General features: G+C 45.4%; 8 non-coding genes across 8 annotated transcripts; all 8 read right to left on the bottom strand.

Annotated features, from left to right (window-relative positions):
- Positions 1-661: 661 nt before the first annotated feature.
- Positions 662-734, bottom strand: TRNAR-CCG (transfer RNA arginine (anticodon CCG)). The gene has a single exon. It is a non-coding gene; the product is annotated as a tRNA-Arg (tRNA).
- A 3490-nt stretch (positions 735-4224) lies between these two features.
- TRNAQ-CUG (transfer RNA glutamine (anticodon CUG)) lies at positions 4225-4297 on the bottom strand. Its single transcript has one exon. It is a non-coding gene; the product is annotated as a tRNA-Gln (tRNA).
- A 3489-nt stretch (positions 4298-7786) lies between these two features.
- Positions 7787-7859, bottom strand: TRNAR-CCG (transfer RNA arginine (anticodon CCG)). Its single transcript has one exon. It is a non-coding gene; the product is annotated as a tRNA-Arg (tRNA).
- Positions 7860-11351: 3492 nt separating this feature from the next.
- TRNAQ-CUG (transfer RNA glutamine (anticodon CUG)) lies at positions 11352-11424 on the bottom strand. Its single transcript has one exon. It is a non-coding gene; the product is annotated as a tRNA-Gln (tRNA).
- Positions 11425-14914: 3490 nt separating this feature from the next.
- TRNAR-CCG (transfer RNA arginine (anticodon CCG)) lies at positions 14915-14987 on the bottom strand. The gene has a single exon. It is a non-coding gene; the product is annotated as a tRNA-Arg (tRNA).
- A 3491-nt stretch (positions 14988-18478) lies between these two features.
- Positions 18479-18551, bottom strand: TRNAQ-CUG (transfer RNA glutamine (anticodon CUG)). The gene has a single exon. It is a non-coding gene; the product is annotated as a tRNA-Gln (tRNA).
- Positions 18552-22044: 3493 nt separating this feature from the next.
- TRNAQ-CUG (transfer RNA glutamine (anticodon CUG)) lies at positions 22045-22117 on the bottom strand. The gene has a single exon. It is a non-coding gene; the product is annotated as a tRNA-Gln (tRNA).
- A 3492-nt stretch (positions 22118-25609) lies between these two features.
- On the bottom strand, positions 25610-25682 carry TRNAQ-CUG (transfer RNA glutamine (anticodon CUG)). Its single transcript has one exon. It is a non-coding gene; the product is annotated as a tRNA-Gln (tRNA).
- Between the last annotated feature and the right edge of the window lie 541 nt (positions 25683-26223).

Raw genomic sequence — 26223 nt, 5'->3', positions numbered from 1 at the left:
AGGACAAAGCCTAATTATACAGTAGTTGGTGCCTGCTCCCAAAGAGAAAAAGGAGGTACTAATAGGCATTATTGACCACTATCAAAGGAACTATTTTTAAATGACACTGAAACCAGAAAATGAAATCTCTTTAAGCCCACATATAAGTATACTAAAGTATACAAGAGGCCGTACACTTATGCTCAACCTAAAAATGAACGATCACGAATCAGATAAAGAGATAAGAAAACCTTTCATATTTCAGATGCACAAACGTAAAGATCTAGAAAAGAGTGGGTGGCGCCCACAGGCAGGTGGGGGGTGATCAACTGTAACATTGGCACTACAGGGTCTGTGCAGGGGGTTCTGTGGGCACAGCAGTCGTGCTCGCAGCTCGTGGTGCTAAGAACCATGTCCCCTATGGTGCTTGGGCTGCTGCTGGGACAACTTGCCTGCTGGTAAAGCCCTTTTAGGTAGGTCAACGGGCATCAGACAAACTTGCATCCATCCAGCTGGTGGTAGGTGCCGGAATGGAGCTCCTTACATAGAACTCATAAAATGGTGGCGTTCATATAACAAAGACGGACCCTCTGAAGATAATTTGATGAACGTAATTTTCTATAAATATCACAAGCTTGCATCTGGTCCTATTTTCCAGGGATATAAAAAACAGCTCCTCACGCGACCCAGGTGGGACTTGAACCCACAATCCCCAGCTCCGGAGGCTGATGCCTTATCCATTAGGCCACTGGGCCAGTTGTAAAAGGTTTTGGTGCAGGACATCTCGTGTCAGGGGTCGTCAGAGATAAAGTGACCAGTCACAGAGGCACCCTTTCTGGACTTTGTCAGTACATATCAGTTATCAGGTATCTTGTTCCAATTTGTCTAACCATGACTACAACTCCCAGAATGCACTACTTTAAATCAAAACATGAACTGGAAAAGCCGTGTCCCTGTGACATTGAGCATCTGGTCATCCTAAGCAGAGGCTTCTGAAAGTGACAGATGATGTCAGCAGAGGACGAGTCCTATGGAAACCTGAAGTAGGTAGATGTGTGCATGGATGTCGTATTGCACAACCGCTGGCACCACTTTTTAGACGGGTGTGATCATGTGGTCATGAAAATGCCCCCACTAACAGTAAAAGAGGGCCAATGCCTGAAGAGGGTGACCTACTGTCCCATGCTGTATCTGGTGGGAGGCACCCGAAAATACCAAAGGATAGGAGGGCTCACGCACAGCCATGCTATGAACATATCTTTGATTTAAAAGAAACCTTCCTACTGGCAGCTTTAGCTGTCTCGTCAGCCGAATGCAATAATTGTAGAAAATAAAATCCCCCTAAAAATACTCACATGTATGCCGAGTGGCTTTATGCAAAGCATGACACCTACAACTAGTTCTGGCGCTTATTCCAACAACACCTTGTACGGTTTCAACCTTAAAATTGAAGCTGATATTTACATAGCACTGTTTGCTATGTGCTAACAATGCAGGGCTGGATGAACATCCCATAAATGACAAGACTTCTAGTGGCAGATATGAAGATGCCGGATCATAAATGGACCCCTAGGTGATGCCATCAGGGATAAGCCATGCAAGTTTATAATGAGATGAACAGATCCACCGTAACCAGAAAGAAAACTGACCAAAACAAACATGAGTATGAAACACAAGGCAAGGAAAGACTGTGGAGAAGATTTAAGGGAAGATTTACGAGCCCCTAGTGCCTCCTTTCACCACATGAGCATCATATTTTTTATTACGCTCGTGTGGCCCAACAAGGACAAAATCACAGCACCAAATTTACAAAGTGGAACAATACATGCATTGCGCCACTTTGTAACCCTTTGCGCCAGGCATAAAGTGTGCAAAGGGGGCGCTCCCCATTAGAGGGACCAAAAAAATGACACCAAGAAATCTAGGAGATTTATTTGCGTCATTTTTCGGCACTTTTAACCCCTGCTCAAAGCAGGCGCTAAAAGGAGGAACACCATTGTGTGCAATGGGTGTCAATGGGCTTTGCAAGATTAGTGTCAACATTTTTGTTGCTAATCCTGCAAAGCTTAGAACTAGTGTAAAAAAATTTGATTCTAATTCCCTAACTATCGCCATGGTGGACCGTGTCTTAGATGGGGCTCATACATTGTAGCGTTAGGGGGGCGCTAAGGGGGGCAAGGAAAGTGGTGCTGCACTGGGTGCAGTGCCATTTTCCTTAAATCAGGCCCAAATTTCTTCAAAACATAGACACTATGTAACAAACTCCTCTTTTCTATCAGTGCAGTTTTCTTCTCTTGTTCTTCTCTTCCATCGCATCTACTGCTGCAAGCGGATGCACAGTAACAATACCGTCTTCCACTCACCAACCGATGGGTAGCCAAAAATGACTATTTTTTGTAACTGCAGCAAACTGCGAGCAGAGCAAGGCATTCAGGAGCATTCACAATGCCAAATGACTAGCTGAACCGGAGCAGGAGTGTATGGATGCTGGCTACGATAGCGACTCGTACCACCAACACTCACGCTTCTAATTCACAGACTAAGAAATCCCAAAGACCCAGTGCTCCTACTACATCCTTTTCGCTTCCAGCCTGCCATAAAGAACACCCCACTGGCTGCCTCACCCGTAGGATGTACATTCCGGTGTCCCATTGTCTGGAGGAAAGGGATGTAGAATGGACGGAACATCCACAGGACAGCACGGGGCGACTATTCGTTCAATAATTTTAAGGGCATCGCCTAAGCTGGCAAGGGGGCGGTTCATCGGCCGAGAGATTGTCGGTTAGCGCCGTAGTTGTGCACATCATTGGTGGGCAGAAGCTGCTCTGTACTGTTTGCAAACAAAGCCATGTGAGGGGGTAGGGTGGATGTGTGTGCTTGCTTGCCTCTTCAGATGAGGTGGAGCAGACTGGAGGGAGGCCACAGGGATGGCCTTTCATCTCTCAAGCAGGAGCATGTGAAAGGACACCAGTGGCCCATAGAACACCCTTGCGAATTAAAAATAGGTAGTTAAATAAATAATAAATGGAGGTGGCCGAGCCGTGCCGAACGTAAGAAAGGCGCGGCTGCCATATGTAAACATAAAACCCATCTGCCACCTTGCAATAATTAAAGGAACTGGAATGCCTTACACACTCTCCAAAAACCTGGTACAACAGGAAGAAGGTGTGGTGCTAAGTCTAGAACTGCAGACTTTAGAATCAAGGACCGGGGTTTGAGTCACAGCGTCAGCTCAACATCACTTAATCTCCCCGTGCCACCAAAAAATGAATATGCCCTTCTGTAATGTAGCTGTTACTCATTAAAGGTCTCCAATACCTTCCCAGAGTTAAAACAAGTACTTAACTAAAATCAACAAGTGAACCTCTGTTCTTGCTCAGCAGCCACACTCAATAGACTAGAGAAAATTAACTAGGCAGCTTAGAGAGGGTGCAGAGAGCCCACAAAACCAAAGGTGACCAAGATAACAGCCTGATTTATAGCCTTGTTTACAGCTAAACTAAGATCAAGAATGCTTTGAGAAGCTTCCCTGAACACAAACAGGAAACAACATAAAAAAGCAGTCCCCTAAAGACAAGATACTCAGGACAAAGCATAATTATACAGTAGTTGGTACCTGCTCCCAAAGAGAAAAAGGAGGGACTAATAGGCATGATTGACCACTATCAAAGGAACTATTTTTAAATGACACTGAAACCAGAAAATGAAATCTCTTTAAGCCCACATATAAGTATACTAAAGTATACAAGAGGCCGTACACTTATGCTCAACCTAAAAATGAACGAGCAGGAATCAGATAAAGAGATAAGAAAACCTTTCATATTTCAGATGCACAAACGTAAAGATCTAGAAAAGAGTGGGTGGCGCCCACAGGCAGGTGGGGGGTGATCAACTGTAACATTGGCACTACAGGGTCTGTGCAGGGGGTTCTGTGGGCACAGCAGTCGTGCTCGCAGCTCGTGGTGCTAAGAACCATGTCCTCTATGGTGCTTGGGCTGCTGCTGGGACAACTTGCCTGCTGGTAAAGCCCTTTTAGGTAGGTCAACGGGCATCAGACAAACTTGCATCCATCCAGCTGGTGGTAGGTGCCGGAAGGCAGCTCCTTACATAGAACTCATAAAATGGTGGCGTTCATATAACAAAGACGGACCCTCTGAAGATAATTTGATGAACGTAATTTTCTATAAATATCACAAGCTTGCATCTGGTCCTATTTTCCAGGGATATAAAAAACAGCTTCTCACATGACCCAGGTGGGACTTGAACCCACAATCCCCAGCTCCAGAGGCTGATGCCTTATCCATTAAGCCACTGGGCCAGTTGTAAAAGGCTCTGGAGCAGGACATCTCGTGTCAGGGGTCGTCAGAGATAAAGTGACCAGTCACAGAGGCACCCTTTCTGGACTTTGTCAGTACATATCAGTTATCAGGTATCTTGTTCCAGTTTGTCTAACCATGACTACAACTCCCAGAATGCACTACTTTAAATCAAAACATGAACTGGAAAAGCCGTGTCCCTGTGACATTGAGCATCTGGTCATCCTAAGCAGAGGCTTCTGAAAGTGACAGATGATGTCAGCAGAGGACGAGTCCTATGGAAACCTGAAGTAGGTAGATGTGTGCATGGATGTCGTATTGCACAACCGCTGGCACCTCTTTTTAGACGGGTGTGATCATGTGGTCATGAAAATGCCCCCACTAACAGTAAAAGAGGGCCAATGCCTGAAGAGGGTGACCTACTGTCCCATGCTGTATCTGGTGGGAGGCACCCGAAAATACCAAAGGATAGGAGGGCTCACGCACAGCCATGCTATGAACATATCTTTGATTTAAAAGAAACCTTCCTACTGGCAGCTTTAGCTGTCTCGTCAGCCGAATGCAATAATTGTAGAAAATAAAATCCCCCTAAAAATACTCACATGTATGCCGAGTGGCTTTATGCAATGCATGACACCTACAACTAGTTCTGGCGCTTATTCCAACAACACCTTGTACGGTTTCAACCTTAAAATTGAAGCTGATATTTACAGAGCACTGTTTGCTATGTGCTAACAATGCAGGGCTGGATGAAGATCCCATAAATGACAAGACTTCTAGTGGCAGATATGAAGATGCCGGATCATAAATGGACCCCCAGGTGATGCCATCAGGGATAAGCCATGCAAGTTTATAATGAGATGAACAGATCCACCGTAACCAGAAAGAAAACTGGCCAAAACAAACATGAGAATGAAACACAAGGCAAGGAAAGACTGTGGAGAAGATTTAAGGGAAGATTTACGAGCCCCTAGTGCCTCCTTTCACCACATGAGCATCATATTTTTTATTACGCTCGTGTGGCCCAAAAAGGACAAAATCACAGCGCCAAATTTACAAAGTGGAACAATACATGCATTGCGCCACTTTGTAACCCTTTGCGCCAGGCATAAAGTGTGCAAAGGGGGCGCTCCCCATTAGAGGGACCAAAAAAATGACACCAAGAAATCTAGGAGATTTCTTTGCGTCATTTTTCGGCACTTTTAACCCCTGCTCAAAGCAGGCGCTAAAAGGAGGAACACCATTGTTTGCAATGTGTGTCAATGGGCTTTGCAGGATTAGCGTCAACATTTTTATTGCTAATCCTGCAAAGCTTAGAACTAGTGTAAAAAAAATTGATTCTAATTACGTACCTATCGCCATGGTGGACCGTGTCTTAGATGGGGCTCACACATTGTAGCGTTAGTGGGGCGCTAAGGGGGCAAGGAAAGTGGTGCTGCACTGGGTGCCGTGCCATTTTCTTTAAATCAGGCCCAAATGTCTTCAAAAATAGACACTATATAACAAACTCCTCTTTTCTATCAGTGCAGTTTTCTTCTCTTGTTCTTCTCTTCCATCGCATCTACTGCTGCAAGCGGATGCTCAGTAAAAATACCGTCTTCCACTCACCAACCGATGGGTAGCCAAAAATGACTATTTTTTGTAACTACAGCAAACTGCGAGCAGAGCAAGGCATTCAGGAGGATTCACAATGCCAAATGACTAGCTGAACCGGAGCAGGAGTGTATGGATGCTGGCTACGATAGCGACTCGTACCCCCAACACTCACGCTTCTAATTCACAGACTAAGAAATCCCAAAGACCCAGTGCTCCTACTACATCCTTTTCGCTTCCAGCCTGCCATAAAGAACACCCCACTGGCTGCCTCACCCGTAGGAAGTACATTCCGGTGTCCCATTGTCTGGAGGAAAGGGATGTAGAATGGACGGAACATCCGCAGTACAGCACGGGGCGACTATTCGTTCAATAATTTTAAGGGCATCGCCTAAGCTGGCAAGGGGGCGGTTCATCGGCCGAGAGATTGTCGGTTAGCGCCGTAGTTGTGCACATCGTTGGTGGGCAGAAGCTGCTCTGTACTGTTTGCAAACAAAGCCATGTGAGGGGGGTAGGGTGGATGTGTGTGCTTGCTTGCCTCTTCCGACGAGGTGGAGCAGACTGGAGTGAGGCCACAGGGATGGCCTTTCATCTCTCAAGCAGGAGCATGTGAAAGGACACCAGTGGCCCATAGAACACCCTTGCGAAATAAAAATAAGTAGTTAAATAAATAATAAATGGAGGTAGCTGAGCCGTGCCGAACGTAAGAAAGGCGCGGCTGCCATATGTAAACATAAAACCCATCTGCCACCTTGCAATAATTAAAGGAACTGGAATGCCTTACGCAGTCTCCAAAAACCTGGTACAACAGGGAGAAGGTGTGGTGCAAAGTCTAGAACTGCAGACTTTAGAATCAAGGACCGGGGTTTGAGTCACAGCGTCAGCTCAACATCACTTAATCTCCCCATGCCCCCAAAAAATGAATATGCCCTTCTGCAATGTAGCTGTTATTCATTAAAGGTCTCCAATACCTTCCCAGAGTTAAAACAAGTACTTAACTAAAATCAACAAGTGAACCTCTGTTCTTGCTCAGCAGCCACACTCAATAGACTAGAGAAAATTAACTAGGCAGCTTAGAGAGGGCGCAGAGAGCCCACAAAACCAAAGGTGACCAAGATAACAGCCTGATTTATAGCCTTGTTTACAGCTAAACTAAGATCAAGAATGCTTTGAGAAGCTTCCCTGAACACAAACAGGAAACAACATAAAAAAGCAGTCCCCTAAAGACAAGATACTCAGGACAAAGCATAATTATACAGTAGTTGGTGTCTGCTCCCAAAGAGAAAAAGGAGGGACTAATAGGCATGATTGACCACTATCAAAGGAAATATTTTTAAATGACACTGAAACCAGAAAATGAAATCTCTTTAAGCCCACATATAAGTATACTAAAGTATACAAGAGGCCGTACACTTATGCTCAACCTAAAAATGAACGAGCACGAATCAGATAAAGACATAAGAAAACCTTTCATATTTCAGATGCACAAACGTAAAGATCTAGAAAAGAGTGGGTGGTGCCCACAGGCAGGTGGGGGGTGATTAACTGTAACATTGGCACTACAGGGTCTGTGCAGGGGGTTCTGTGGGCACAGCAGTCATGCTCACAGCTCGTGGTGCTAAGAACCATGTCCCCTATGGTGCTTGGGCTGCTGCTGGGACAACTTGCCTGCTGGTAAAGCCCTTTTAGGTAGGTCAACGGGCATCAGACAAACTTGCATCCATCCAGCTGGTGGTAGGTGCCGGAAGGCAGCTCCTTACATAGAACTCATAAAATGGTGGCGTTCATATAACAAAGACGGACCCTCTGAAGATAATTTGATGAACGTAATTTTCTATAAATATCACAAGCTTGCATCTGGTCCTATTTTCCAGGGATATAAAAAACAGCTCCTCACGCGACCCAGGTGGGACTTGAACCCACAATCCCCAGCTCCGGAGGCTGATGCCTTATCCATTAGGCCACTGGGCCAGTTGTGAAAGGTTTTGGTGCAGGACATCTCGTGTCAGGGGTCATCAGAGATAAAGTGACCAGTCACAGAGGCACCCTTTCTGGACTTTGTCAGTACATATCAGTTATCAGGTATCTTGTTCCAATTTGTCTAACCATGACTACAACTCCCAGAATGCACTACTTTAAATCAAAACATGAACTGGAAAAGCCGTGTCCCTGTGACATTGAGCATCTGGTCATCCTAAGCAGAGGCTTCTGAAAGTGACAGATAATGTCAGCAGAGGACGAGTCCTATGGAAACCTGAAGTAGGTAGATGTGTGCATGGATGTCGTATTGCACAACCGCTGGCACCTCTTTTTAGACGGGTGTGATCAGGTGGTCATGAAAATGCCCCCACTAACAGTAAAAGAGGGCCAATGCCTGAAGAGGGTGACCTACTGTCCCATGCTGTATCTGGTGGGAGGCACCCGAAAATACCAAAGGATAGGAGGGCTCACGCACAGCCATGCTATGAACATATCTTTGATTTAAAAGAAACCTTCCTACTGGCAGCTTTAGCTGTCTCGTCAGCCGAATGCAATAATTGTAGAAAATAAAATCCCCCTAAAAATACTCACATGTATGCCGAGTGGCTTTATGCAATGCATGACACCTACAACTAGTTCTGGCGCTTATTCCAACAACACCTTGTACGGTTTCAACCTTAAAATTGAAGCTGATGTTTACAGAGCACTGTTTGCTATGTGCTAACAATGCAGGGCTGGATGAACATCCCATAAATGACAGTGGGAAATCTAGTGGCAGATATGAAGATGCCGGATCATAAATATACCCCTAGGTGATGCCATTAGGGATAAGCCATGCAAGTTTATAATGAGATGAACAGATCCACCGTAACCAGAAAGAAAACTGACCAAAACAAACATGAGTATGAAACACAAGGCAAGGAAAGACTGTGGAGAAGATTTAAGGGAAGATTTACGAGCCCCTAGTGCCTCCTTTCACCACATGAGCATCATATTTTTTATTACGCTCGTGTGGCCCAACAAGGACAAAATCACAGCGCCAAATTTACAAAGTGGAACAATACATGCATTGCGCCACTTTGTAACCCTTTGCGCCAGGCATAAAGTGTGCAAAGGGGGCGCTCCCCATTAGAGGGACCAAAAAAATGACACCAAGAAATCCAGGAGATTTCTTTGCGTCATTTTTCGGCACTTTTAACCCCTGCTCAAAGCAGGCGCTAAAAGGAGGAACGCCATTGTTTGCAATGTGTGTCAATGGGCTTTGCAGGATTAGCGTCAACATTTTTATTGCTAATCCTGCAAAGCTTAGAACTAGTGTAAAAAAATTTGATTCTAATTCCCTAACTATCGCCATGGTGGACCGTGTCTTAGATGGGGCTCATACATTGTAGCGTTAGGGGGGCGCTAAGGGGGGCAAGGTAAGTGGTGCTGCACTGGGTGCAGTGCCATTTTCCTTAAATCAGGCCCAAATTTCTTCAAAACATAGACACTATGTAACAAACTCCTCTTTTCTATCAGTGCAGTTTTCTTCTCTTGTTCTTCTCTTCCATCGCATCTACTACTGCAAGCGGGTGCACAGTAACAATACCGTCTTCCACTCACCAACCGATGGGTAGCCAAAAATGACTATTTTTTGTAACTGCAGCAAACTGCAAGCAGAGCAAGGCATTCAGGAGGATTCACAATGCCAAATGACTAGCTGAACCGGAGCAGGAGTGTATGGATGCTGGCTACGATAGCGACTCGTACCACCAACACTCACGCTTCTAATTCACAGACTAAGAAATCCCAAAGACCCAGTGCTCCTACTACATCATTTTCGCTTCCAGCCTGCCATAAAAAACACCCCACCGGCTGCCTCACCCGTAGGATGTACATTCCGGTGTCCCATTGTCTGGAGGAAAGGGATGTAGAATGGACGGAACATCCGCAGTACAGCACGGGGCGACTATTCGTTCAATAATTTTAAGGGCATCGCCTAAGCTGGCAAGGGGGCGGTTCATCGGCCGAGAGATTGTCGGTTAGTGCCGTAGTTGTGCACATCATTGGTGGGCAGAAGCTGCTCTGTACTGTTTGCAAACAAAGCCATGTGAGGGGGGTAGGGTGGATGTGTGTGCTTGCTTGCCTCTTCAGATGAGGTGGAGCAGACTGGAGTGAGGCCACAGGGATGGCCTTTCATCTCTCAAGCAGGAGCATGTGAAAGGACACCAGTGGCCCATAGAACACCCTTGCAAATTAAAAATAAGTAGTTAAGTAAGTAATAAATGGAGGTGGCCGAGCCGTGCCGAACGTAAGAAAGGCGCGGCTGCCATATGTAAACATAAAACCCATCTGCCACCTTGCAATAATTAAAGGAACTGGAATGCCTTACGCACTCTCCAAAAACCTGGTACAACAGGAAGAAGGTGTGGTGCAAAGTCTAGAACTTCAGACTTTAGAATCAAGGACCGGGGTTTGAGTCACAGAGTCAGCTCAACATCACTTAATCTCCCCGTGCCACCAAAAAATGAATATGCCCTTCTGTAATGTAGCTGTTACTCATTAAAGGTCTCCAATACCTTCCCAGAGTTAAAACAAGTACTTAACTAAAATCAACAAGTGAACCTCTGTTCTTGCTCAGCAGCCACACTCAATAGACTAGAGAAAATTAACTAGGCAGCTTAGAGAGGGCGCAGAGAGCCCACAAAACCAAAGGTGACCATGATAGCACCTGATTTATAGCCTTGTTTACAGCTAAACTAAGATCAAGAATGCTTTGAGAAGCTTCCCTGAACACAAACAGGAAACAACATAAAAAAGCAGTCCCCTAAAGACAAGATACTCAGGACAAAGCATAATTATACAGTAGTTGGTACCTGCTCCCAAAGAGAAAAAGGAGGGACTAATAGGCATGATTGACCACTATCAAAGGAACTATTTTTAAATGACACTGAAACCAGAAAATGAAATCTCTTTAAGCCCACATATAAGTATACTAAAGTATACAAGAGGCCGTACACTTATGCTCAACCTAAAAATGAACGAGCAGGAATCAGATAAAGAGATAAGAAAACCTTTCATATTTCAGATGCACAAACGTAAAGATCTAGAAAAGAGTGGGTGGCGCCCACAGGCAGGTGGGGGGTGATCAACTGTAACATTGGCACTACAGGTTCTGTGCAGGGGGTTCTGTGGGCACAGCAGTCGTGCTCGCAGCTCGTGGTGCTAAGAACCATGTCCCCTATAGTGCTTGGGCTGCTGCTGGGACAACTTGCCTGCTGGTAAAGCCCTTTTAGGTAGGTCAACGGGCATCAGACAAACTTGCATCCATCCAGCTGGTGGTAGGTGCCGGAAGGCAGCTCCTTACATAGAACTCATAAAATGGTGGCGTTCATATAACAAAGACGGACCCTCTGAAGATAATTTGCTGAACGTAATTTTCTATAAATATCACAAGCTTGCATCTGGTCCTATTTTCCAGGGATATAAAAACAGCTCCTCACATGACCCAGGTGGGACTTGAACCCACAATCCCCAGCTCCAGAGGCTGATGCCTTATCCATTAAGCCACTGGGCCAGTTGTAAAAGGCTCTGGAGCAGGACATCTCGTGTCAGGGGTCGTCAGAGATAAAGTGACCAGTCACAGAGGCACCCTTTCTGGACTTTGTCAGTACATATCAGTTATCAGGTATCTTGTTCCAATTTGTCTAACCATGACTACAACTCCCAGAATGCACTACTTTAAATCAAAACATGAACTGGAAAAGCCGTGTCCCTGTGACATTGAGCATCTGGTCATCCTAAGCAGAGGCTTCTGAAAGTGACAGATGATGTCAGCAGAGGACGAGTCCTATGGAAACCTGAAGTAGGTAGATGTGTGCATGGATGTCGTATTGCACAACCGCTGGCACCTCTTTTTAGACGGGTGTGATCATGTGGTCATGAAAATGCCCCCACTAACAGTAAAAGAGGGCCAATGCCTGAAGAGGGTGAACTACTGTCCCATGCTGTATCTGGTGGGAGGCAGCCGAAAATACCAAAGGATAGGAGGGCTCACGCACAGCCATGCTATGAACATATCTTTGATTTAAAAGAAACCTTCCTACTGGCAGCTTTAGCTGTCTCGTCAGCCGAATGCAATAATTGTAGAAAATAAAATCCCCCTAAAAATACTCACATGTATGCCGAGTGGCTTTATGTAATGCATGACACCTACAACTAGTTCTGGCGCTTATTCCAACAACACCTTGTACGGTTTCAACCTTAAAATTGAAGCTGATATTTACAGAGCACTGTTTGCTATGTGCTAACAATGCAGGGCTGGATGAAGATCCCATAAATGACAAGACTTCTAGTGGCAGATATGAAGATGCCGGATCATAAATGGACCCCTAGGTGATGCCATCAGGGATAAGCCATGCAAGTTTATAATGAGAAGAACAGATCCACCGTAACCAGAAAGAAAACTGACCAAAACAAACATGAGTATGAAACACAAGGCAAGGAAAGACTGTGGAGAAGATTTAAGGGAAGATTTACGAGCCCCTAGTGCCTCCTTTCACCACATGAGCATCATATTTTTTATTACGCTCGTGTGGCCCAACAAGGACAAAATCACAGCGCCAAATTTACAAAGTGGAACAATACATGCATTGCGCCACTTTGTAACCCTTTGCGCCAGGCATAAAGTGTGCAAAGGGGGCGCTCCCCATTAGAGGGACCAAAAAAATGACACCAAGAAATCTAGGAGATTTCTTTGCGTCATTTTTCGGCACTTTTAACCCCTGCTCAAAGCAGGCGCTAAAAGGAGGAACACCATTGTTTGCAATGTGTGTCAATGGGCTTTGCAGGATTAGCGTCAACATTTTTATTGCTAATCCTGCAAAGCTTAGAACTAGTGGAAAAAAAAATCATTCTAATTCCGTAACTATCGCCATGGTGGACCGTGTCTTAGATGGGGCTCACACATTGTAGCGTTAGGGGGGCGCTAAGGGGGGCAAGGAAAGTGGTGCTGCACTGGGTGCAGTGCCATTTTCTTTAAATCAGGCCCAAATTTCTTCAAAAATAGACACTATATAACAAACTCCTCTTTTCTATCAGTGCAGTTTTCTTCTCTTGTTCTTCTCTTCCATCGCATCTACTGCTGCAAGCAGATGCTCAGTAACAATACAGTCTTCCACTCACCAACCGATGGGTAGCCAAAAATGACTATTTTTTGTAACTACAGCAAACTGTGAGCAGAGCAAGGCATTCAGGAGGATTCACAATGCCAAATGACTAGCTGAACCGGAGCAGGAGTGTATGGATGCTGGCTACGATAGCGACTCGTACCACCAACACTCACGCTTCTAATTCACAGACTAAGAAATCCCAAAGACCCAGTGCTCCTACTACATCCTTTTCGCTTCCAGCCTGCCATAAAGAACACCCCACTGGCTGCCTCACCCGTAGGATGTACATTCCGGTGTCCCATTGTCTGGAGAAAAGGGATGTAGAATGGACGGAACATCCGCAGTACAGCACGGGGCGACTATTCGTTCAATAATTTTAAGGCCATCGCCTAAGCTGGCAAGGGGGCGGTTCATCGGCCGAGACATTGTCGGTTAGCGCTGTAGTTGTGCACATCGTTGGTGGGCAGAAGCTGCTCTGTACTGTTTGCAAACAAAGCCATGTGAGGGGGGTAGGGTGGATGTGTGTGCTTGCTTGCCTCTTCAGATGAGGTGGAGCAGACTGGAGTGAGGCCACAGGGATGGCCTTTCATCTCTCAAGCAGGAGCATGTGAAAGGACACCAGCGGCCCATAGAACACCCTTGCAAATTAAAAATAAGTAGTTAAGTAAATAATAAATGGAGGTGGCCGAGCCGCGCCGAACATAAGAAAGGCGCGGCTGCCATATGTAAACATAAAACCCATCTGCCACCTTGCAATAATTAAAGGAACTGGAATGCCTTACGCACTCTCCAAAAACCTGGTACAACAGGAAGAAGGTGTGGTGCAAAGTCTAGAACTGCAGACTTTAGAATCAAGGACCGGGGTTTGAGTCACAGCGTCAGCTCAACATCACTTAATCTCCCCGTGCCACCAAAAAATGAATATGCCCTTCTGTAATGTAGCTGTTACTCATTGAAGGTCTCCAATACCTTCCCAGAGTTAAAACAAGTACTTAACTAAAATCAACAAGTGAACCTCTGTTCTTGCTCAGCAGCCACACTCAATAGACTAGAGAAAATTAACTAGGCAGCTTAGAGAGGGCGCAGAGAGCCCACAAAACCAAAGGTGACCAAGATAACAGCCTGATTTATAGCCTTGTTTACAGCTAAACTAAGATCAAGAATGCTTTGAGAAGCTTCCCTGAACACAAACAGGAAACAACATAAAAAAGCAGTCCCCTAAAGACAAGATACTCAGGACAAAGCATAATTATACAGTAGTTGGTGCCTGCTCCCAAAGAGAAAAAGGAGGGACTAATAGGCATGATTGACCACTATCAAAGGAACTATTTTTAAATGACACTGAAACCAGAAAATGAAATCTCTTTAAGCCCACATATAAGTATAGTAAAGTATACAAGGGGCCGTACACTTATGCTCAACCTAAAAATGAACGAGCACGAATCAGATAAAGAGATAAGAAAACCTTTCATATTTCAGATGCACAAACGTAAAGATCTAGAAAAGAGTGGGTGGCGCCCACAGGCAGGTGGGGGGTCATCAACTGTAACATTGGCACTACAGGGTCTGTGCAGGGGGTTCTGTGGGCACAGCAGTCGTGCTCGCAGCTCGTGGTGCTAAGAACCATGTCCCCTATGGTGCTTGGGCTGCTGCTGGGACAACTTGCCTGCTGGTAAAGCCCTTTTAAGTAGGTCAACGGGCATCAGACAAACTTGAATCCATCCAGCTGGTGGTAGGTGCCGGAAGGCAGCTCCTTACATAGAACTCATAAAATGGTGGCGTTCATATAACAAAGATGGACCCTCTGAAGATAATTTGATGAACGTAATTTTCTATAAATATCACAAGCTTGCATCTGGTCCTATTTTCCAGGGATATAAAAAACAGCTCCTCACGCGACCCAGATGGGACTTGAACCCACAATCCCCAGCTCCGGAAGCTGATGCCTTATCCATTAGGCCACTGGGCCAGTTGTAAAAGGTTTTGGTGCAGGACATCTCGTGTCAGGGGTCGTCAGAGATAAAGTGACCAGTCACAGAGGCACCCTTTCTGGACTTTGTCAGTACATATCAGTTATCAGGTATCTTGTTCCAATTTGTCTAACCATGACTACAACTCCCAGAATGCACTACTTTAAATCAAAACATGAACTGGAAAAGCCGTGTCCCTGTGACATTGAGCATCTGGTCATCCTAAGCAGAGGCTTCTGAAAGTGACAGATGATGTCAGCAGAGGACGAGTCCTATGGAAACCTGAAGTAGGTAGATGTGTGCATGGATGTCGTATTGCACAACCGCTGGCACCTCTTTTTAGACGGGTGTGATCATGTGGTCATGAAAATGCCCCCACTAACAGTAAAAGAGGGCCAATGCCTGAAGAGGGTGACCTACTGTCCCATGCTGTATCTGGTGGGAGGCACCCGAAAATACCAAAGGATAGGAGGGCTCACGCACAGCCATGCTATGAACATATCTTTGCATTAAAAGAAACCTACCCTACTGGCAGCTTTAGCTGTCTCGTCAGCCGAATGCAATAATTGTAGAAAATAAAATCCCCCTAAAAATACTCACATGTATGCCGAGTGGCTTTATGCAATGCATGACACCTACAACTAGTTCTGGCGCTTATTCCAACAACACCTTGTACGGTTTTAACCTTAAAATTGAAGCTGATATTTACAGAGCACTGTTTGCTATGTGCTAACAATGCAGGGCTGGATGAAGATCCCATAAATGACAAGGCTTCTAGTGGCAGATATGAAGATGCCGGATCATAAATGGACCCCTAGGTGATGCATCAGGGATAAGCCATGCAAGTTTATAATGAGATGAACAGATCCACCGTAACCAGAAAGAAAACTGACCAAAACAAACATGAGTATGAAACACAAGGCAAGGAAAGACTGTGGAGAAGATTTAAGGGAAGATTTACGAGCCCCTAGTGCCTCCTTTCACCACATGAGCATCATATTTTTTATTACGCTCGTGTGGCCCAACAAGGACAAAATCACAGCGCCAAATTTACAAAGTGGAACAATACATGCATTGCGCCACTTTGTAACCCTTTGCGCCATGCATAAAGTGTGCAAAGGGGGCGCTCCCCATTAGACGGACCAAATAAATGACACCAAGAAATCTAGGAGATTTCTTTGCGTCATTTTTCGGCACTTTTAACCCCTGCTCAAAGCAGGCGCTAAAAGGAGGAACACCATTGTTTGCAATGGGTGTCAATGGGCTTTGCAGGATTAGCGTCAACATTTTTGTTGCTAATCCTGCAAAGCTTAGAACTGGTGTAAAAAAAATTGATTCTAATTCCCTAACTATCGCCATGGTGGACCATGTCTTAGATGGGGCTCATACATTGTAGCGTTAGGGGGGCGCTAAGGGGGGCAAGGAAAGTGGTGCTGCATTGGGTGCAGTGCCATTTTCCTTAAATCAGGCCCAAATTTCTTCAAAACATAGACACTATGTAACAAACTCCTCTTTTCTATCAGTGCAGTTTTCTTCTCTTGTTCTTCTCTTCCATCGCATCTACTGCTGCAAGCGGATGCACAGTAACAATACCGTCTTCCACTCACCAACCGATGGGTAGCCAAAAATGACTATTTTTTGTAACTACAGCAAACTGCGAACAGAGCAAGGCATTCAGTAGGATTCACAATGCCAAATGACTAGCTGAACCGGAGCAGGAGTGTATGGATGCTGGCTACGATAGCGACTCGTACCCCCAACACTCACGCTTCTAATTCACAGACTAAGAAATCCCAAAGACCCAGTGCTCCTACTACATCCTTTTCGCTTCCAGCCTGCCATAAAGAACACCCCACTGGCTGCCTCACCCGTAGGATGTACATTCCGGTGTCCCATTGTCTGGAGGAAAGGGATGTAGAATGGACGGAACATCCGCAGTACAGCACGGGGCGACTATTCGTTCAATAATTTTAAGGGCATCGCCTAAGCTGGCAAGGGGGCGGTTCATCGGCCGAGAGATTGTCGGTTAGCGCCGTAGTTGTGCACATCGTTGGTGGGCAGAAGCTGCTCTGTACTGTTTGCAAACAAAGCCATGTGAGGCGGGTAGGGTGGATGTGTGTGCTTGCTTGCCTATTCCGACGAGGTGGAGCAGACTGGAGTGAGGCCACAGGGATGGCCTTTCATCTCTCAAGCAGGAGCATGTGAAAGGACACCAGTGGCCCATAGAACACCCTTGCGAAACAAAAATAAGTAGTTAAATAAATAATAAATGGAGGTGGCTGAGCCGTGCCGAACGTAAGAAAGGCGCGGCTGCCATATGTAAACATAAAACCCATCTGCCACCTTGCAATAATTAAAGGAACTGGAATGCCTTACGCACTCTCCAAAAACCTGGTACAACAGGGAGAAGGTGTGGTGCAAAGTCTAGAACTGCAGACTTTAGAATCAAGGACCGGGGTTTGAGTCACAGCGTCAGCTCAACATCACTTAATCTCCCCGTGCCCCCAAAAAATGAATATGCCCTTCTGCAATGTAGCTGTTACTCATTAAAGGTCTCCAATACCTTCCCAGAGTTAAAACAAGTACTTAACTAAAATCAACAAGTGAACCTCTGTTCTTGCTCAGCAGCCACACTCAATAGACTAGAGAAAATTAACTAGGCAGCTTAGAGAGGGCGCAGAAAGCCCACAAAACCAAAGGTGACCAAGATAACAGCCTGATTTATAGCCTTGTTTACAGCTAAACTAAGATCAAGAATGCTTTGAGAAGCTTCCCTGAACACAAACAGGAAACAACATAAAAAAGCAGTCCCCTAAAGACAAGATACTCAGGACAAAGCATAATTATACAGTAGTTGGTGCCTGCTCCCAAAGAGAAAAAGGAGGGACTAATAGGCATGATTGACCACTATCAAAGGAACTATTTTTAAATGACACTGAAACCAGAAAATGAAATCTCTTTAAGCCCACATATAAATATACTAAAGTATACAAGAGGCCGTACACTTATGCTCAACCTAAAAATGAACGAGCACGAATCAGATAAAGAGATAAGAAAACCTTTCATATTTCAGATGCACAAACGTAAAGATCTAGAAAAGAGTGGGTGGCGCCCACAGGCAGGTGAGGGGTGATTAACTGTAACATTGGCACTACAGGGTCTGTGCAGGGGGTTCTGTGGGCACAGCAGTCGTGCTCGCAGCTCGTGGTGCTAAGAACCATATCCCCTATAGTGCTTGGGCTGCTGCTGGGACAACTTGCCTGCTGGTAAAGCCCTTTTAGGTAGGTCAACGGGCATCAGACAAACTTGCATCCATCCAGCTGGTGGTAGGTGCCGGAAGGCAGCTCCTTACATAGAACTCATAAAATGGTGGCGTTCATATAACAAAGACGCACCCTCTGAAGATAATTTGATGAACATAATTTTCTATAAATATCACAAGCTTGCATCTGGTCCTATTTTCCAGGGATATAAAAAACAGCTCTTCACGCGACCCAGGTGGGACTTGAACCCACAATCCCCAGCTCCAGAGGCTGATGCCTTATCCATTAGGCCACTGGGCCAGTTGTGAAAGGTTTTGGTGCAGGACATCTCGTGTCAGGGGTCGTCAGAGATAAAGTGACCAGTCACAGAGGCACCCTTTCTGGACTTTGTCAGTACATATCAGTTATCAGGTATCTTGTTCCAATTTGTCTAACCATGACTACAACTCCCAGAATGCACTACTTTAACTCAAAACATGAACTGGAAAAGCCGTGTCCCTGTGACATTGAGCATCTGGTCATCCTAAGCAGAGGCTTCTGAAAGTGACAGATGATGTCAGCAGAGGACGAGTCCTATGGAAACCTGAAGTAGGTAGATGTGTGCATGGATGTCGTATTGCACAACCGCTGGCACCTCTTTTTAGACGGGTGTGATCATGTGGTCATGAAAATGCCCCCACTAACAGTAAAAGAGGGCCAATGCCTGGAGAGGGTGACCTACTGTCCCATGCTGTATCTGGTGGGAGGCAGCCGAAAATACCAAAGGATAGGAGGGCTTACGCACAGCCATGCTATGAACATATCTTTGCATTAAAAGAAACCTACCCTACTGGCAGCTTTAGCTGTCTCGTCAGCCGAATGCAATAATTGTAGAAAATAAAATCCCCCTAAAAATACTCACATGTATGCCGAGTGGCTTTATGCAATGCATGACACCTACAACTAGTTCTGGCGCTTATTCCAACAACACCTTGTACGGTTTTAACCTTAAAATTGAAGCAGATATTTACAGAGCACTGTTTGCTATGTGCTAACAATGCAGGGCTGGATGAAGATCCCATAAATGACAAGGCTTCTAGTGGCAGATATGAAGATGCCGGATCATAAATGGACCCCTAGGTGATGCCATCAGGGATAAACCATGCAAGTTTATAATGAGATGAACAGATCCACCGTAACCAGAAAGAAAACTGACCAAAACAAACATGAGTATGAAACACAAGGCAAGGAAAGACTGTGGAGAAGATTTAAGGGAAGATTTACGAGCCCCTAGTGCCTCCTTTCACCACATGAGCATCATATTTTTTATTACGCTCGTGTGGCCCAACAAGGACAAAATCACAGCGCCAAATTTACAAAGTGGAACAATACATGCATTGCGCCACTTTGTAACCCTTTGCGCCAGGCATAAAGTGTGCAAAGGGGGCGCTTCCCATTAGAGGGACCAAAAAAATGACACCAAGAAATCTAGGAGATTTCTTTGCGTCATTTTTCTGCACTTTTAACCCCTGCTCAAAGCAGGCGCTAAAAGGAGGAACACCATTGTTTGCAATGGGTCTCAATGGGCTTTGCAGGATTAGCGTCAACATTTTTGTTGCTAATCCTGCAAAGCTTAGAACTAGTGTAAAAAAAATTGATTCTAATTCCCTAACTATCGCCATGGTGGACCGTGTCTTAGATGGGGCTCACATATTGTAGCGTTGGGGGGGCGCTAAGGGGGGCAAGGAAAGTGGTGCTGCACTGGGTGCAGTGCCATTTTCCTTAAATCAGGCCCAAATTTCTTCAAAACATAGACACTATATAACAAACTCCTCTTTTCTATCAGTGCAGTTTTCTTCTCTTGTTCTTCTCTTCCATCGCATCTACTGCTGCAAGCGGATGCTCAGTAACAATACCGCCTTCCACTCAACAACCGATGTGTAGCCAAAAATGACTATTTTTTGTAACTACAGCAAACTGCGAGCAGAGCAAGGCATTCAGGAGGATTCACAATGCCAAATGACTAGCTGAACCGGAGCAGGAGTGTATGGATGCTGGCTACGATAGCGACTCATACCACCAACACTCACGCTTCTAATTCACAGACTAAGAAATCCCAAATACCCAGTGCTCCTACTACATCCTTTTCGCTTTCAGCCTGCCATATTGAACACCCCACTGGCTGCCTCACCCGTAGGATGTACATTCCGGTGTCCCATTGTCTGGAGGAAAGGGATGTAGAATGGACGGAACATCCGCAGTACAGCACGGGGCGACTATTCGTTCAATAATTTTAAGGACATTGCCTAAGCTGGCAAGGGGGCGGTTCATCGGCCGACAGATTGTCGGTTAGCGCCGTAGTTGTGCACATCATTGGTGGGCAGAGGCTGCTCTGTACTGTTTGCAAACAAAGCCATGTGAGGGGGGTAGGGTGGATATGTGTGCTTGCTTGCCTCTTCAGACGAGGTGGAGCAGACTGGAGTGAGGCCATAGGGATGTCCTTTCATCTCTCAAGCAGGAGCATGTGAAAGGACACCAGTGGCCCATAGAACACCCTTGCGAAATAAAAACAAGTAGTTAAATAAATAATAAATGGAGGTGGCCGAGCCGTGCCGAACGTAAGAAAGGCACGGCTGCCATATGTAAACATAAAACCCATCTGCCACCTTGCAATAATTAAAGGAACTGGAATGCCTTACGCACTCTCCAAAAACCTGGTACAACAGGGAGAAGGTGTGGTGCAAAGTCTAGAACTGCCGACTTTAGAATCAAGGACCGGGGTTTGAGTCACAGCATCAGCTCAACATCACTAAATCTCCCCGTGCCACCAAAAAATGAAAATGCCCTTCTGTAATGTAGCTGTTACTCATTAAAGGTCTCAAATACCTTCCCAGAGTAAAAACAAGTACTTAACTAAAATCAACACGTGAACCTCTGTTCTTGCTCAGCAGCCACACTCAATAGACTAGAGAAAATTAACTAGGCAGCTTAAAGAGGGCGCAGAGAGCCCACAAAACCAAAGGTGACCAAGATAACAGCCTGATTTATAGCCTTGTGTACAGCTAAACCAAGATCAAGAATGCTTTGAGAAGCTTCCCTGAACACAAACAGGAAACAACAAAAAAAAGCACTCCCCTAAAGACAAGATACTCAGGACAAAGCATAATTATACAGTAGTTGGTGCCTGCTCCCAAAGAGAAAAAGGAGGGACTAATAGGCATAATTGACCACTATCAAAGGAACTATTTTTAAATGACACTGAAACCAGAAAAGGAAATCTCTTTAAACCCACATATAAGTATACTAAAGTATACAAGAGGCCGTACACTTATGCTCAACCTAAAAATGAACGAGCACGAATCAGATAAAGAGATAAGAAAACCTTTCATATTTCAGATGCACAAACGTAAAGATCTAGAAAAGAGTGGGTGGCGCCCACAGGCAGGTGGGGGGGTGAGTAACTGTAACATTGGCACTACAGGGTCTGTGCAGGGGGTTCTGTGGGCACAGCAGTCGTGCTCGCAGCTAGTGGTGCTAAGAACCATGTCCCCTATGGTGCTTGGGCTGCTGCTGGGACAACTTGCCTGCTGGTAAAGCCCCTTTAGGTAGGTCAACAGGCATCAGACAAACTTGCACCCATCCAGCTGGTGGTAGGTGCCGGAAGGCAGCTCCTTAAATAGAACTCATAAAATGGTGGCGTTCATATAACAAAGACGGACCCTCTGAGGATAATTTGATGAACGTAATTTTCTATAAATATCACAAGCTTGCATCTGGTCCTATTTTCCAGGGATATAAAAAACAACTCTTCACGCGACCCAGGTGGGAGTTGAACCCACAATCGCCAGCTCCAGAGGCTGATGCCTTATCCATTAGGCCACTGAGCCAGTTGTGAAAGGTTTTGGTGCAGGACATCTCGCGTCAGGGGTCGTCAGAGATAAAGTGACCAGTCACAGAGGCACCCTTTCTGGACTTTGTCAGTACATATCAGTTATCAGGTATCTTGTTCCAATTTGTCTAACCATGACTACAACTCCCAGAATGCACTACTTTAAATCAAAACATGAACTGGAAAAGCCGTGTCCCTGTGACATTGAGCATCTGGTCATCCTAAGCAGAGGCTTCTGAAAGTGACAGATGATGTCAGCAGAGGACGAGTCCTATGGAAACCTGAAGTAGGTAGAAGTGTGCATGGATGCCGTATTGCACAACCGCTGGCACCTCTTTTTAGACGGGTGTGATCATGTGGTCATGAAAATGCCCCCACTAACAGTAAAAGAGGGCCAATGCCTGAAGAGGGTGACCTACTGTCCCATGCTGTATCTGGTGGGAGGGAGCCGAAAATACCAAAGGATAGGAGGGCTCACGCACAGCCATGCTATGAACATATCTTTGCATTAAAAGAAACCTACCCTACTGGCAGCTTTAGCTGTCTCGTCAGCCGAATGCAATAATTGTAGAAAATAAAATCCCCCTAAAAATACTCACATGTATGCTGAGTGGCTTTATGCAATGCATGACACCTACAACTAGTTCTGGCGCTTATTCCAACAACACCTTGTACGGTTTCAACCTTAAAATTGAAGCTGATATTTACAGAGCACTGTTTGCTATGTGCTAACAATGCAGGGCTGGAAGAACATCCCATAAATGACAAGACTTCTAGTGGCAGATATGAAGATGCCGGATCATAAATGGACCCCTAGGTGATGCCATCAGGGATAAGCCATGCAAGTTTATAATGAGATGAACAGATCCACCGTAACCAGAAAGAAAACTGACCAAAACAAACATGAGTATGAAACACAAGGCAAGGAAAGACTATGGAGAAGTTTAAGGGAAGATTTACGAGCCCCTAGTGCCTCCTTTCACCACATGAGCATCATATTTTTTATTACGCTCGTGTGGCCCAACAAGGACAAAATCACAGCGCCAAATTTACAAAGTGGAACAATACATGCATTGCGCCACTTTGTAACCCTTTGCGCCACGCATAAAGTGTGCAAAGGGGGCGCTCCCCATTAAACGGACCAAAAAAATGACACCAAGAAATCTAGGAGATTTCTTTGCGTCATTTTTCGGCACTTTTAACCCCTGCTCAAAGCAGGCGCTAAAAGGAGGAACACCATTGTTTGCAATGGGTGTCAATGGGCTTTGCAGGATTAGCGTCAACATTTTTGTTGCTAATCCTGCAAAGCTTAGAACTGGTGTAAAAAAATTTGATTCTAATTCCCTAACTATCGCCATGGTGGACCGTGTCTTAGATGGGGCTCATACATTGTAGCGTTAGGGGGGCGCTAAGGGGGGCAAGGAAAGTGGTGCTGCACTGGGTGCAGTGCCATTTTCCTTAAATCAGGCCCAAATTTCTTCAAAACATAGACACTATATAACAAACTCCTCTTTTCTATCAGTGCAGTTTTCTTCTCTTGTTCTTCTCTTCCATCGCATCTACTGCTGCAAGCGGATGCACAGTAACAATACCGTCTTCCACTCACCAACCGATGGGTAGCCAAAAATGACTATTTTTTGTAACTACAGCAAACTGCGAGCAGAGCAAGGCATTCAGGAGGATTCACAATGCCAAATGACTAGCTGAACTGGAGCAGGAGTGTATGGATGCTGGCTACGATAGCGACTCGTACCCCCAACACTCACGCTTCTAATTCACAGACTAAGAAATCCCAAAGACCCAGTGCTCCTACTACATCCTTTTCGCTTCCAGCCTGCCATAAAGAACACCCCACTGGCTGCCTCACCCGTAGGATGTACATTCCGGTGTCCCATTGTCTGGAGGAAAGGGATGTAGAATGGACGGAACATCCGCAGTACAGCACGGGGCGACTATTCGTTCAATAATTTTAAGGGCATCGCCTAAGCTGGCAAGGGGGCGGTTCATCGGCCGAGAGATTGTCGGTTAGCGCCGTAGTTGTGCACATCGTTGGTGGGCAGAGGCTGCTCTGTACTGTTTGCAAACAAAGCCATGTGAGGGGGGTAGGGTGGATATGTGTGCTTGCTTGCCTCTTCAGACGAGGTGGAGCAGACTGGAGTGAGGCCATAGGGATGTCCTTTCATCTCTCAAGCAGGAGCATCTGAAAGGACACCAGTGGCCCATAGAACACCCTTGCGAAATAAAAACAAGTAGTTAAATAAATAATAAATGGAGGTGGCCGAGCCGTGACGAACGTAAGAAAGGCACGGCTGCCATATGTAAACATAAAACCCATCTGCCACCTTGCAATAATTAAAGGAACTGGAATGCCTTACGCACTCTCCAAAAACCTGGTACAACAGGGAGAAGGTGTGGTACAAAGTCTAGAACTGCCGACTTTAGAATCAAGGACCGGGGTTTGAGTCACAACGTCAGCTCAACATCACTTAATCTCCCCGTGCCACCAAAAAATGAAAATGCCCTTCTGTAATGTAGCTGTTACTCATTAAAGGTCTCAAATACCTTCCCAGAGTAAAAACAAGTACTTAACTAAAATCAACAAGTGAACCTCTGTTCTTGCTCAGCAGCCACACTCAATAGACTAGAGAAAATTAACTAGGCAGCTTAAAGAGGGCGCAGAGAGCCCAAAAAACCAAAGGTGACCAAGATAACAGCCTGATATATAGCCTTGTGTACAGCTAAACTAAGATCAAGAATGCTTTGAGAAGCTTCCCTGAACACAAACAGGAAACAACAAAAAAAAGCACTCCCCTAAAGACAAGATACTCAGGGCAAAGCATAATTATACAGTAGTTGGTGCCTGCTCCCAAAGAGAAAAAGGAGGGACTAATAGGCATAATTGACCACTATCAAAGGAACTATTTTTAAATGACACTGAAACCAGAAAAGGAAATCTCTTTAAACCCACATATAAGTATACTAAAGTATACAAGAGGCCGTACACTTATGCTCAACCTAAAAATGAACGAGCACAAATCAGATAAAGAGATAAGAAAACCTTTCATATTTCAGATGCACAAACGTAAAGATCTAGAAAAGAGTGGGTGGCGCCCACAGGCAGGTGGGGGGGTGATTAACTGTAACATTGGCACTACAGGGTCTGTGCAGGGGGTTCTGTGGGCACAGCAGTCGTGCTCGCAGCTAGTGGTGCTAAGAACCATGTCCCCTATGGTGCTTGGGCTGCTGCTGGGACAACTTGCCTGCTGGTAAAGCCCCTTTAGGTAGGTCAACAGGCATCAGACAAACTTGCACCCATCCAGCTGGTGGTAGGTGCCGGAAGGCAGCTCCTTAAATAGAACTCATAAAATGGTGGCGTTCATATAACAAAGACGGACCCTCTGAAGATAATTTGATGAACGTAATTTTCTATAAATATCACAAGCTTGCATCTGGTCCTATTTTCCAGGGATATAAAAAACAACTCTTCACGCGACCCAGGTGGGACTTGAACCCACAATCGCCAGCTCCAGAGGCTGATGCCTTATCCATTAGGCCACTGAGCCAGTTGTGAAAGGTTTTGGTGCAGGACATCTCGCGTCAGGGGTCGTCAGAGATAAAGTGACCAGTCACAGAGGCACCCTTTCTGGACTTTGTCAGTACATATCAGTTATCAGGTATCTTGTTCCAATTTGTCTAACCATGACTACAACTCCCAGAATGCACTACTTTAAATCAAAACATGAACTGGAAAAGCCGTGTCCCTGTGACATTGAGCATCTGGTCATCCTAAGCAGAGGCTTCTGAAAGTGACAGATGATGTCAGCAGAGGACGAGTCCTATGGAAACCTGAAGTAGGTAGATGTGTGCATGGATGTCGTATTGCACAACCGCTGGCACCTCTTTTTAGACGGGTGTGATCATGTGGTCATGAAAATGCCCCCACTAACAGTAAAAGAGGGCCAATGCCTGAAGAGGGTGACCTACTGTCCCATGCTGTATCTGGTGGGAGGCAGCCGAAAATACCAAAGGATAGGAGGGCTCACGCACAGCCATGCTATGAACATATCTTTGCATTAAAAGAAACCTACCCTACTGGCAGCTTTA

The sequence above is a fragment of the Pleurodeles waltl genome, chromosome 9 (assembly GCF_031143425.1).
Source record: "Pleurodeles waltl isolate 20211129_DDA chromosome 9, aPleWal1.hap1.20221129, whole genome shotgun sequence".
In the NCBI taxonomy this organism is placed as follows: Eukaryota; Metazoa; Chordata; class Amphibia; order Caudata; family Salamandridae; genus Pleurodeles; species Pleurodeles waltl.
This window is presented reverse-complemented; position numbering and strand designations above follow the sequence as displayed.